Here is a 13,260-nt window from a genome sequence, read left to right as displayed (position 1 = left end):
GAATAATTAATTTCCACATACTGCATTCTGTCCATAAAAGTAATTAGCATGGAATTAGCATGTGGCCTTGAAACAATGTCATGAAATGGAATCTTGACAGATATAGGACTGCCACCAGCATTGTTAACCTATATATTTACACATATTCCACCCTCCTCATTAACACTCACCAGTCTATGACTAAGCGTAAAGTGTAAAGACCGTCGCTAGGGCCAGTTCTACAATTAGACAGAGTGTGGCAGCTGTTGCTGAGAAGCCATAAACCTTTTCTCACCGAAGACAAAATTGGGCATGCCAGAAAATCCCTCTTGTCCATTCCATTACACAAATCAGTTGTTGTGTCCGGGGGCAAGGGAAGATGCTTTTTATTGCTAAGGCTGAGTTAGGTTTAGATCACAATCCTGCTGAGTTTTCTGTCTCAAGCAGCGAAATGTCTTGAGATGATCATGATTTCGGCTGAAAAATTTGGTTCTGGTTCATTATTGATTTATTTTTTTATTGAAACTGAAAACAGGACAATGGTCAACAGGTTAAAATTGAAAGCAAGGCAATTCAGAATGGATATTAGGATGTATTTCCCAACAGAGCAGATAATAATAATAATAATAATAATAATAATAATAATAATAATAATAATAATAATAATAATAATAATTATTATTATTATTATTATTATGTGTGTGTGTGTGTGTGTGTGTGTGTGTGTGTGTATTATTATTATTATTTAATTTTTATACCGCCCTTCTCCCGAAGGACTCAGGGCGGTGAACAGGCAGATAAAATAAAACGATACATTTCAATAAAAACAATATTTAAAAAACTTATTCCAATAGCCTAAATTTAAAATACAATACAAAATATAAAATAAACCCCAATAAAATCCATATTTAAAAAACCCTATTAAGCCAGTCCTGCTCGAAAGAATAGATATGTTTTAAGCTCGCGGCGAAAGGTCCGGAGGTCTGGAAGTTGTCGAAGTCCTGGGGGAAGCTCATTCCAGAGGGTAGGTGCCCCCACAGAGAAGGCTCTCCCCCTGCGGGTCGCCAGCCTGCACTGTTTGGCTGATGGCACCCTGAGGAGGCCCTTTCTATGGGAGCGTACCGGCCGGTGGGAGGCATGTGGTAACAGAAGGCGGTCCCGAAGATATCCCGGTCCTATGCCATGGAGCGCTTTAAAGGTGGTAACCAACACCTTGAAGTGCAGTCGGAAAACCGAGTTTTCCGGAAAACTCGGAAAACCGAGAAAACCGAGTAAGGAGAGTTGTGGCTCATCCCTCTGAAGATTTTAAAACTTATTTAGTGGGTTCCTCCATTGAGCAGGTATTGGACTAAATATCAATAGGCTTATAGATAGCTGCGCAATGCTTTACAACTAAGCAGTTTACAGAGTCAGCATATTGACCCCAACAATCTGGGTCCTCATTTTACTGACCTCGGAAGGATGGAAGGCTGACTGAACCTTGAGACAGTTAGAATCAAACTCTGGCAGTGAACAGTGAGTTAGCTTTCAATGCATTCTAACCACTGTGCCACCGCTGTGGCTCTTGCACTGCACCACACTTTCATAAATTCTATGATTCTATGACTTTCTGCATTAGGATAGACAACCTACTTCAAGTGATTTGAATTACAACTCTTATAAATTCCAATAGTCAGGTACTATGCAAGTGGCATCTAAAACATCCTGGTCTATCCACTTCTATTTTCTACAGCCAGTGCCCATAATTCCTTGTGTAGAAAACTGTGACATAACGTGACCTTTATTTTGATTATAGCATCATCATACTAGAAACAGCATCAATTACTGCATGCAAACAGAAAAAAGATCACGAATAAAGGTAAAAAAACCAGAGAAAATTCAACGTGAATACTGATGTGATTCAGATGTTCATTCCAAACCATCAGCTTAGATTGATTTAATTAAGATTTCCAAACTAATCTAGAATAAGCCATTGTTGTTGCAAATAAAAAATTATCTGAATTGATTCTAAAGAATCTTATTTGATGATTTAGATCAACTATCCAATTCAATTCGGAAAGCTAGTTTGATTTGAAGATTTGATTGGATGTTTGACCTGAATATCTAAACCATTAGTATATAGCCTTAGTATTTATCTTCCATTCAACCCTTATTACATTCATTTCTCAAAGAAGTCAAAGACGAGTAGTGCAATGTTATTTTAACTCCAGATTAATCCCAGTTACTTCAGAGAGTCCAATTCTAATGCATGTGTCCAGGATTACAACCAAATGTAGTATTTCACTTCAGTATTGTAGCCATTGTTCTCTGACCATTTTAAATCAAGTACTTTCCTCTTTTGACAATTAGATTCTAAAGAACCATTAGCAAAGCTTGCCAATATTAAATATGCACCATCTGGCAAACAAGAAGAGGTTGTGTTTTTTTTAAATGATACTTTTCTTTTTTGAAGTTATACCACATTTACACACAAAACTTTTCCTTGACAGAAAATAGCCTTTAAAATCTTTTGGGTTTTCTGTTTTTGCTTCTGCTTCCCTCAGTTTTTATATTTCTCTCCATTGTTCATTTAATAACACTTTTAATTCAATATTATACCTGGAATTTTTTTTGTCCCCTTGAATCCCACTTTGACCCTAACTTTCTACAAAGTGAACAGTTCAAACATAATCATGAAAGTTGTCTAGGAGTAGTCATGTATTGAAGCAAATATTCTTCTTTTCTACTTTTGTTTTCTCCTCTTTTGAAGGACAAAACCCAGTACAACATTCCTAGAATGACAAGACTACCTCTTAGTAATAGAAAGAACAATGTACTGGTTTTTTTTGGTTTTTTTGGAGTTTAAGATGCACCAGAATATAAGACGTGCCTTAGCTTTTGGGGAGGAAAATAAGAAAAAAGCTGATTGGCAGGTGGACTGGCCTCCCGGAATACCCCCAATCAGCTGTTCCCAGAGGTGAATTTTAGCAAAAGGTTCCTTGGTTGTAAGCTCTGTGCCTTGCTTTTTTTTTTTTTTTTGGCTTTTTTTTCTGCCTCTGAAACTTCTGAAACTCTGTTTCAGAAAAAACTTTTTTCTGCTTCTGAAAGCCTCCAAAACAGCTTCAGAAAAAAAGCCCCTGAAGCTCTGTTTGGGGGCTTCTTTTCTGAAGCTTTATTTGGGGGCTTTTTTTTTCTGAAGCTTCGTTTCTGATGCTTTTTTCAGCCTCTGAAACCTGCCTTTGAGAAGCTGGGTGGAGCTACATTCGGAGTATAAAATGCACCCCGATTTTCACTCTCTTTTTGGGGGGACAAAGGTGCGTCTTTGACTAAAATTGCCATATCCTTTCCCAAAATCAATACTAGTGGAGAGAAAAAGTACTATAGAGGAAAAATACTTTAGAAAGAATGGACTTGTTATAAAGAAAAATACAAGGAAAGCAAATGGGCACAGAAACTAGAACTGGCTTTAAGCAGAAAAACCCTTTGAGTCTCCTATAAGTTTTTCTGGGTAATCTTGATAGTAGAATAAGAGAGGAGAGATATTTATTGATTTTTTTCTATTCCATGTGTGATTCTTTTCACTCTTCCTTGAATTAATCCTCCTCTCAACATTTGCATTTCTCTACAGAAATGCCAATATCACTTTTATTAAATCAAGGATATAGATTTTTTTTTTTAAAAAAACTTTCTTGGTATCCTTAAGAAGTCTTGGGCTTCTTAAGCCTTGGGATGATGTTCCATGGAAGATGAAGATATATTCCGGTGTCAATCATGGAACAGAATTTTTATTGGCCAAGTGTGATTGGACACACAAGGAATTTGTCTCGGTGCATATGCTCTCAGTGTACATAAAAGAAAAGATACATTCGTCAAGAATCATAAGGTACGACACTTAATGGGTCACAGGGTACAAACATTTGGAGCCCTAAATGATAAGAAGAGAAACAATGCTGTCATCTGTCCCAGCCTAACAATAGGACAATTGTTAGAAAGGATCACTAAATACTACAACAAAAAAGCCCCTGATTAGTCTCTATAAATATCTGTTAAATAAATTTTATATGCAAATAGGAATAGGAGATCTCTATTTTAACTAATACATGAAAACTTTTTTTTTACAGATTAACAGAGTTGAAAGGGACCTTGTAGGTGATCTAGTCCAAGCAGGAGACCCTACACCATTTCTGACAAATGGCAGTCCAATCTCTTCTTGAAAGCCTCCAGTAATGAAGCTCCCAAAAATTACGAAGGCAAGCTGTTGCATTGGTTGATTGTTCTCCTTATTTCTAGGTTGAATCTCTCCTTGACCATTATTCCTTGTCTGGCCTTTGGGTGCTTTGGAAAATAGCTTGACCACCCACCTCTCTGTGGCAGCCCCTCAAATATTGGAACACTGCTATCATATCTCCCCTGGTCATTCTCTTCTCTAGACTAGCCATGCCTGGCTCCTGTAAAAAACTGTTAACCTCAGTACCAAAATTCTCAACAGTTCTGAAATGATGGCTTATTTGAACAACTTCATTAAAATATGTTTTTGTAATGTCTTAAAGTTATTATGCTTCAGGATGAAGTAATTGTATATCTTGACTTTGAGGCAAAGTTTAATATTTAAATGCTTACATTCTGTTTGAATGACATTCCTACTGACAGTCGGAAAATGGAAAAGGATTCTTATTGTTAAGAGGCTAGTCTTTCAATGTTGGACAGACAAATGCATAGCCCAGTTAGTTAATGGACTGAAGAGCTGATGACATTTATGACATTTGAATGAGTGGTTTATAAATGTTGATTATATATGGACCACTGCAATGAAATATAGTCATCCTTTATTGAAACATCTATGTAAACTGCATGTATGTTTGAGAAACCTTCATATATAATGTTTCAACTATTTCTTTCCTGAGCTTCACTTTAATTTACTGAATTTTCTAAATTCATCCAAAATTTGACTGTTATACTATTCAGTGCTTTTGATTAATGGACATCTTTCACTCTATCTTTTACATACATTCATGGGCATGTCCATATTAGGATAAAAATGGCACATCGTTCTCTTTAGTTATGGACACTCTTTAACTTAAATTAATTGACATATTCAAATAGAATAGAATAGAATAGAATAGAATAGAATAGAATAGAATAGAATAGAATAGAATTTATTGGCCAAGTGTGATTGGACGCACAAGGAATTTGTTTTGGTGCATATGCTCTCAGTGTACATAAAAGAAAAGAAAAGAAAAAGAAAAAGAAAGAAAAAAAATACCTTCATCAAAGGTACAACATTTAAAATACAAATGATGGTCATAGGTTGCAATTTAACCCTTAGTGATAGCAACAAAAAGTTATAGTCATACATATAAAATATATAAATAAAATATATAAATATATAATAAATAAAATTATATAAAAAATTATATAAACTTATATATATATATATATAAGTATACATTTATTTGCTGCTTTTTCTCATTTGGAAAATAATTTAAACATTGAGATGAATGCTGCAAACAAGAAGGGACTCTAATTTCCTCATCCTTTGAACTAATGTATGTGAAGGAGAATAGGATTTGTATAATTGTTCACAGACTAAAGTTCTATGATCTTTTCAGCACAAAGTTTTCAGAAAACAATATATCAAAAGAAAGTATCGCAGATGGCTCTCAGCAAGTTACATGCTTGTCACTGTGAGTGATCTCAGCTTACTTTCAACACCATTAAAAAAAAAATGCTACCCAGATGTCATACTGTGCCAAATTGGAATAACTACAGCAAACAGGTTTTCTTAAGTTAGGAAATAAGAGCTACCTTGACAGCCATGGCGGTCTGATATCTGTCTGATATCTGTTCTCCCTATATTCTCCACTTCTCCCTATATTCTCCACTTCAAAAATGAATCCAGTTTTGAAATTGAAGAGTATAAACTCCTCTACACACATTGATACTTATTTCAAAACAACTATATATATATATATATATATGTTTATATATATATATATATATATATATATATATATATATATATATTTTCTGAGGTTTTCACGGGTGTTTGTATATAGGTCTTTGGTTGTTCGGGTTTTCTCCCGTGTAAAATTGGAAGTGTCTTGGCGACGTTTCGACGAAGTCTCATTCGTCATCTTCAGGCTTCAGCTTCGTGCTTCTGGGAGCAATGTGTGATCGCAGCTGTTTCTTCCTTTTAACTGCTAGTGGGGATTTGAACTGATTGGGTGGGAGCTTGGCTGTGCTCTGATTGGATGGGGGTTTTTCTGTGCTCTGATTGGCTGGGGGTGTGTCCTGTGTTGGTGGGGGCTTGGTTGTGCTCAGTCTAGTCTGTGCTGCAGGGGGATTTGAGCTGGTGAGCTGCATAGCTGTTGTTTGGCTTTGTGGTCGTGCTACATCTTCATAGTGGGTGTCAGTCTGCTGCATGTATGGATTGGAGGGGTTTGAAATGGCTAATGTTGCAGCTGCGGTCTGGCTTCTGGTCCTTGGTCGTGCTTCATGATCAGTGTGGGTTTGGGTCTGCTTTCTGGGTGGATGTGTGGTGGTGACATCCTGTGTGGACCTTGTGAGTGTGGGTCTGGTGTCATTCCTCGTGTTAGGGACTCGTTTGTCAATAAGGGCGGGTTTCCAAATGGCTGGTAGGCGGGAGGTATCATCTCGTTTGTTCATGCTGTGTGGGCGTTTTTCTATCTCGATGGCTTCTCTGATTATTCTGTTGTTAAAGTGTTCAGTTTTGGCGATAGTTCTGGTCTTTTTAAAGTCAATATCATGTCCTGTGACTTTAAAGTGTTGGACCAGGGAAGAAGTTGGTTCCTCTTTTTTGAATGAGTTCTTGTGTTCTTCAATGCGTGCACTTATTCTTCTGTTGGTTTGTCCAATGTATGTGGTGGGGCAGGTGGTGCATGGGATTTCATATACTCCTTGATTTTCTAACTCAATTTTGTCTTTGGAGTTTCTTAGGATGGTGGATATTTTTTGGTTTGTGCAGAATGCTGTCTTGATGTTATGTTTGTGGAGGATCTTGCTGATTCTGTCTGTGGTGCCTTTTATATATGGGAGGAGGGCTGTGCCGTTTTCTTGTTCTCTGTCTTGGATTTTAGTGGGGGGTTCTTTTTGGATTAGTTTGGTAATCTTATTTCTCTGGAATCCATTGGATGTTAGTACATTTGTGAGAGTGTGTAGTTCGGTTTTTAGGTGTTGTTTGTCAGCTAAGCGTTTTGTTCTAGAGATGAGTGTCTTGGCTATGGAGTTGATCTGTGCTGGGTGGTGGTGTGAGAGTGCGTGCAGATAGCGGTTTGTGTGTGTTTTCTTCTGGTAGATGGTGTGTCCTAGTGAGCCATTGGGTTTCTTATAGACGAAGACATCTAGGAAGGGAAGTTGGTTGTTAACTTCTGTTTCCATGGTGAACTGTATTTTGGGGTGTAGGCTATTGAGGTATGTGAGGAAGTTGTCAAGTTTTTCTTTCCCGTGTGGCCAGATTATGAAGGTGTCATCTACGTATCTGAGCCAGAGTTTGGGTTTATGATCAGATTTTTCTAGTGCTTGGGTTTCAAAGTGTTCCATGTAGAGGTTGGCAATGACAGGTGAGAGGGGTGATCCCATGGGTGCTCCATGGGATCTAAGCTAAGACACTTCCAATTTTACGCGGGAGAAAACCCGAATAACCAAAGACCTACATACAAACACCCACGAAAACCTCAGAAAACATATATATATATACATATACATAAACATATACATATGTCTTTGGTTGTTCGGGTTTTCTCCCAGAAGCATGAAGCTGAAGCCTGAAGATGACGAATGAGACTTCGTCGAAATGTCGCCAAGACACTTCCAATTTTACACGGGAGAAAACCCGAACAACCAAAGACATATATATATATATATATATATATATATATATACTGGGTGTGTGTGTATAATTTAATGATATGCTTCACAGTAAGATAAGATAAGGGTATCCCTAGCCACATTGATGGAACACCTGTGGATCTAAAAATCTGCATTTTTGTTTTTCTGAAGAATGGGTAGCCTATCAACTTTGGCACTCCAGGCTAGTGCCTACGTACTCTTTGGCTAAAGCCAGCCCTAATCATATCCACATCAACATTTCTGTGAGTTCATTGGGGTTAATTCTGAAGAAAATACTTTATTTCCTTAATTATATTATGAATTCAGTGCTGAAATGAGTAAAATCTTTTGTAGCCCAGGATAAATCAGTATCCACCAGTTTACTGTTTCAGAAATTTATTAGAGTAGAATTCTTTCAAATTCTTTCAAATAAAAGGCATTAAGGGTTGTAAACCTAATCTCGCGTAGCTTCTTTTCTGGTAATATTACACTACCAAACAGAGCATATAAAACATTTGCTAGATCAATTCTTGAATACAGCTCATCTGTCTGGAACCCGCACAGCATATTGGATATTAATACAGTTGAAGGTGTCCAGAAATATTTCACAAGAAGAATCCTCCATTCCTCCGCTCACAACAAAATACCTTATGCCACCAGACTTGAAATTTTGGGCTTAGAAAATTTAGATCTATGCCGCCTTTGGTATGACCTAAGCATAGCTCATAAAATCATCTGCTATAATGTCCTATCTGTCAATGACTACTTCCGCTTCAACCACAACAGTACACAAGCACACAATAGATACAAACTTAAGGTAAACTTCACCAAACTTGATTGCAGAAAATATGACCTGGAACGCACTACCTGACTCTGTGGTTTTATCCCAAAATCCTCAAAATTTTAATCTTAGCCTGGCTACTGTTGACCTCACCCCATTCCTAAGAGGTCTGTAAGGGACGTGCATAAGAGCACCAGCGTGTCTACTGTCCCTGTCCTAATGTTCCCTTTAATTGTATTCATTTTATGTATTCAATTCATGCTTATACTTATTATCTAATACATACTTGAAAAATAAATTAATAAATATAAATAAATAAATAAATACATTTCTTTATACATCAGTTTTAAAATATGCAAGACTACTTTTGCTAACAACATTTAAAAAAATGATGGACCTTGTAGTTGTTTTCCAGTGATTTAATTCAAAGATTAACTTTAACCTATTTCTAATTATTGCACCACTGGTGAGTAATTTCATATTAAGAAAGAATTTTTTATATAATTTATGTAATGCTTGAATTTTTTTCTTGAAATGAAATTACTCACTATTGGCGCAAAAATTAGAAATCAGTTGAAGTTAGTCATATATATATTCCCAGCTTCATACTTTAAATCCTATTAATGCATTCAAATTCCACCACATAAATATTATATTTTGCCAGATCCCCAGTTCTCTGACATTATACTGGATATTAGCACAAATTTGTAATTCCCTAGCTGCATTATTACTATTAAGAACTTCCTCCAATTATAAATACAGTTAGAAACAGTGAATCCATTCAATTTGGATAAAGAAGAGCAAGATACCTTTAGAATGCTTTCCTTCATTGACTGCTGAATAAACTATGACAAGGATATCAATTATCTCAGAGATTTTCCAATAAATCAGTCTCAATGGGAAATCAACATATTTGAGCTATTTGCAGCTGAACCAAAGGCAGGCTTCACATCTGAAATGAGGAAATTAGCTCCAAAAGCAGGTAGGGCTATAAGAATTCAGCATCTTAAAATCAACATTTAGGCTCAGTGATTTATATTCATCAAAAGACACAGGATAGAAAGATTTTCAAGTCAAGAAAACATAGTAAGATAAATACATAGTAAATAGCCCCAAAGGGCATAGTGAATCAAAGTTAAAAAGTAGAAGCAAGTAGAAGCAAGAAGTCCCAGGTTTCTTTCAAATGCCATCAACTTGGTGTACGATTGCTAGGATTGCGTCCTAACTAGAGTTCTGTGCTCAGCTTCCATCTTCCTTTCACATCTAGACACTCTGATGAGTCTAGAAATTATAGTATGTCTTTTATAACTATTTCAAATTTTTGGCAAATGCTTGAGGATGCTTCAACACTGTCCATCTCTGAACAGTGTACTAGAATTTCCTAAAACTTTCGGATATTTTTTTCAGACCTAAGCAGAAGCCTGTTGAAGATTAACATAAAGAATAAGAATAACTGTAGAGTCAGAGGAAGCCAGTTTGAGCTAGTGGTTAAAGTGCTGGATTAGAACCTGGGAGACTGTGAATTTTAGTTCTGCCTTTGGCATAAAAAACCAGCTGGGTGACTATGTGCCAGTCTCTCTCTATGTCCTAAGAAGATACTGGTGAACTATTTACTAACAAAACTGCAGGAACTTGTCCCTATGGTCGCCAGGAGTCCTTTTTTGTCAAGCATACACAAGCATCAACATAAAACAACAACACATCATATAAGCATATATATGAGCAAAAGTATGCAATAACTATATGAATTTGATATAATGAAAGGAAACAATAGGACAGGAACGGTAGGCACTTTTGTGCTCTTATGCATGCCCCTTATAGTCCTCTTAGGAATGAGGTGAGGTCAATAGTAGACAGTTTTTGGTTAAAGTTTTGGGGATTTTGAGAAGAGACCACAGAGTCAGGTAGTGTGTTCCAAACATTAACAACTCTGTTACAGAAGTCATATTTTCTGCAATCAAGACTGAAGCGGTTAACATTAAGTTTAAATCTATTGTTTGCTCTTGTATTGTTGTGATTGAAGCTGAAGTAGTCTTTAACAGGAAGGACATTGCAATAGATGATTCTATGTGTTAAACACAGGTCTTGTCAGAGTCAGCGGAGTTCTAAATTTTCTAATCCTAGGATTTCAAGTCTGGTGGTATAAGGTATTTTGTTGTTTTCAGAGGAGCGAAGAACTCTTCTTGTAAAATATTTTTGGACGCGTTCAATTGTATTCATGTCAGAGATGTGGTATGGGTTCCAGACAGGTGAGCTGTATTCAAGAATAGGTCTAGCAAATGTTTTGTATGCTCTGGTTAGTAGTGTAGAGTTTTTGGAAAACAAGCTACGCAAAATTAGGTTTACAATTCTTAGAACTTTTTTTGCTATGTAGTTGCAGTGGGCTTTGGCACTTAGATCATTTGATGTGAAAACTCCAAGGTCTTTAACAGAGTGGAATTAAGATCTTGATAGATCGTAACAACAAGAACAAAAATGCAGCTACATTAAATTGTAAGAAACATAGTGTAAATCCATTGCTTAGAAAAAGAGTATAATTCGGTGAAAAGGCCTCAGGTTCAGTCCTTGGCGTTTTGACTTATAAAGCATCACGTAATAAAATATTGAGTAATAAGTGGCAGATCAAACTGAGCTAGCTAAATTAATACTTACTGAACTGAACTTACTGTGTGTTGTACCTTTGTGAGAAATTAGCCTGAGCATAAATACAATGAGAAAGAGAAGCTTTTGTTTTTAACCTAAATTTAAAGTCCTAGAAAATCTAGCTGAGCTATAAATGAAGCTCCAACCAACCCTGATAGCAGGGGCAATATAAGTACCATTAAATCAGGAAAGCAAATGGCTCGAAAGACAGGAGAAAACATCACTCTAGCACTCTAAAAGAAATGAAGAATTTGCTGCAATTATAGAGGGAAGTTGACTGATAATTTATTTGTCTTATTAATAATCAGGTGATACCTTTCATTGTGACAAGAGGCAGAGCTATCTATAATTTTCTTCAATTCAAAGCTCTGCCCATTTTTTTTCTCAGCGTCCATGGTTGCCAACCCTTTGATTAGTTGTCTGACGTACATTCCACAAAAACAACCTGTCTTTGTGAAATGCAAGATCTTTTTGAATGATGGTGCACCTGCTTTTCTTTAAAGCATTTTGTTTCATAAAAAGGTTACTGCCAATAACTACACACTTGACATTTGCAAACTGATTTTTTTAAAAAAAGAGTTAATTTCTGGTTTGAAAAATGCTATATTTAGGATTGGGCCAAATTTTCCAATCTGCTTTCCAGGTTAGTTTTCTTTTTCTACCAACGTCTATCTTACAGTAAAGACTAAGGGAGGGAGAAGAGCAAGGTAACAGGAGACCACGTCTAGATCAGTGATGGTATTCAGCCAGTTCTATCCAGTTTGGGCAAACCGGTAGCGGTGGCTGCAGAAGGCTCCGCCCACCCACCCAGACACCATCACGTCCTGTTTTTGACGCTCTGTGCATGCACAGAAGGTCCTGCACGTGTGCTCACATTTGCAAACCGGTATCGAACGTAAGTGAATACCACCCCTGGTCTAGATCTGTTAAAACCTAAACAAACGAGGACCGTGGAGCCCTCTTCACATCATTAAGGAAGTGGATGACCAGTATTTCAGAAGACTGAAGGAAACTGAGGAAGGAGCAAAGCTGAAATCCAGAATCTTTTTTAAAAATACAAAAGATATAGAGTTGTAGGTGTAAAAGCATGCATGCAGACCTAGGTACATGGAAAGCACATAGACTGAGGGGTCTGGTCTAACCATGCCTGACCAAGCCAGGAAGATTGGTTGGGAAAATTAGATTGGATTATTGTAATGCTCTCTACATGGGGCTCCCCTTGAGGTGCACCCGGAGGCTTCAGTTAGTCCAGAATGCAGCTGCGCGGATGATAGAGGGAGCTCTACGTAGCTCCCATGTAACACCACTCCTGCGCAGACTGCACTGGCTGCCTGTGGTGTTTCGGGTGCACTTCAAGGTTCTGGTTACTACTTTTAAAGCGCTCCATGGCTTAGGGCCTGGGTACTTATGGGACTGCCTACTGTTACCTCATGCCTCCCAGCGACCCGTACGCTCACACAGAGAGGGACTTCTCAGGGTGCCGTCCACCAAACAATGTCGGCTGGCGGCCCACGGGGGAAGATCCTTCTCTGTGGGGGCTCCTACCCTCTGGAACAAACTTCCCCCTGGTTTACGCCAAATACCAGACCTTTGGACCTTCCGCCGCGAATTGAAAACACATTTATTTATTCGTGCGGGGCTGGCTTAAATTTTTGTGGGTTTTAACTTTATATTATGAATTTTAATGGGTTTTTAGAATTTTAAATGTTTTAAAGTCTTAGGCCAATTGTGTAATAAGTTTTTTAATTCTTGTTTTAATTGTATATTGTATTGTTTGTTTTTATTTTGGCTGTACACCGCCCTGAGTCCTTCGGGAGAAGGGCGGTATAGAAATCGAATAAATAATAATAATAATAATAATAAAAAGAAAAGGAAATAGCTAATTTAGCAAAGAAGACTCAGTTTTTCTAAAAAATAAATAAAAATACAGGAAGATTACTCAGGAGAAAGGGGGCAAAGCTTTAAAGTGAGAGAAAGATTACTCATAAATCAGGCAGCTTAAGAAGATAAAAAGGAAGATAGGAGATAAA

At 37.2% G+C, this 13,260-nt stretch overlaps 1 protein-coding gene across 6 annotated transcripts in view; it reads right to left on the bottom strand.

Moving 5' to 3' along the window:
• Positions 1–13,260, bottom strand: part of RGS17 (regulator of G protein signaling 17) — an 86,851-nt gene that overhangs the window by 41,049 nt on the left and 32,542 nt on the right. The window contains exon 1 of one of the 6 annotated variants that reach the window (XM_058169253.1): positions 9,397–9,418. The exons of the other annotated variants lie outside the window; for them this stretch is intronic. The gene's annotated coding sequence lies outside the window, so the exon portion shown is untranslated. Of the gene's footprint in view, positions 1–9,396; positions 9,419–13,260 lie in introns of those variants that run through there. 6 annotated transcript variants of the gene reach the window in all.

The sequence above is a fragment of the Ahaetulla prasina genome, chromosome 1, assembly GCF_028640845.1.
Source record: "Ahaetulla prasina isolate Xishuangbanna chromosome 1, ASM2864084v1, whole genome shotgun sequence".
NCBI lineage: Eukaryota > Metazoa > Chordata > Lepidosauria > Squamata > Colubridae > Ahaetulla > Ahaetulla prasina.
This window is presented reverse-complemented; position numbering and strand designations above follow the sequence as displayed.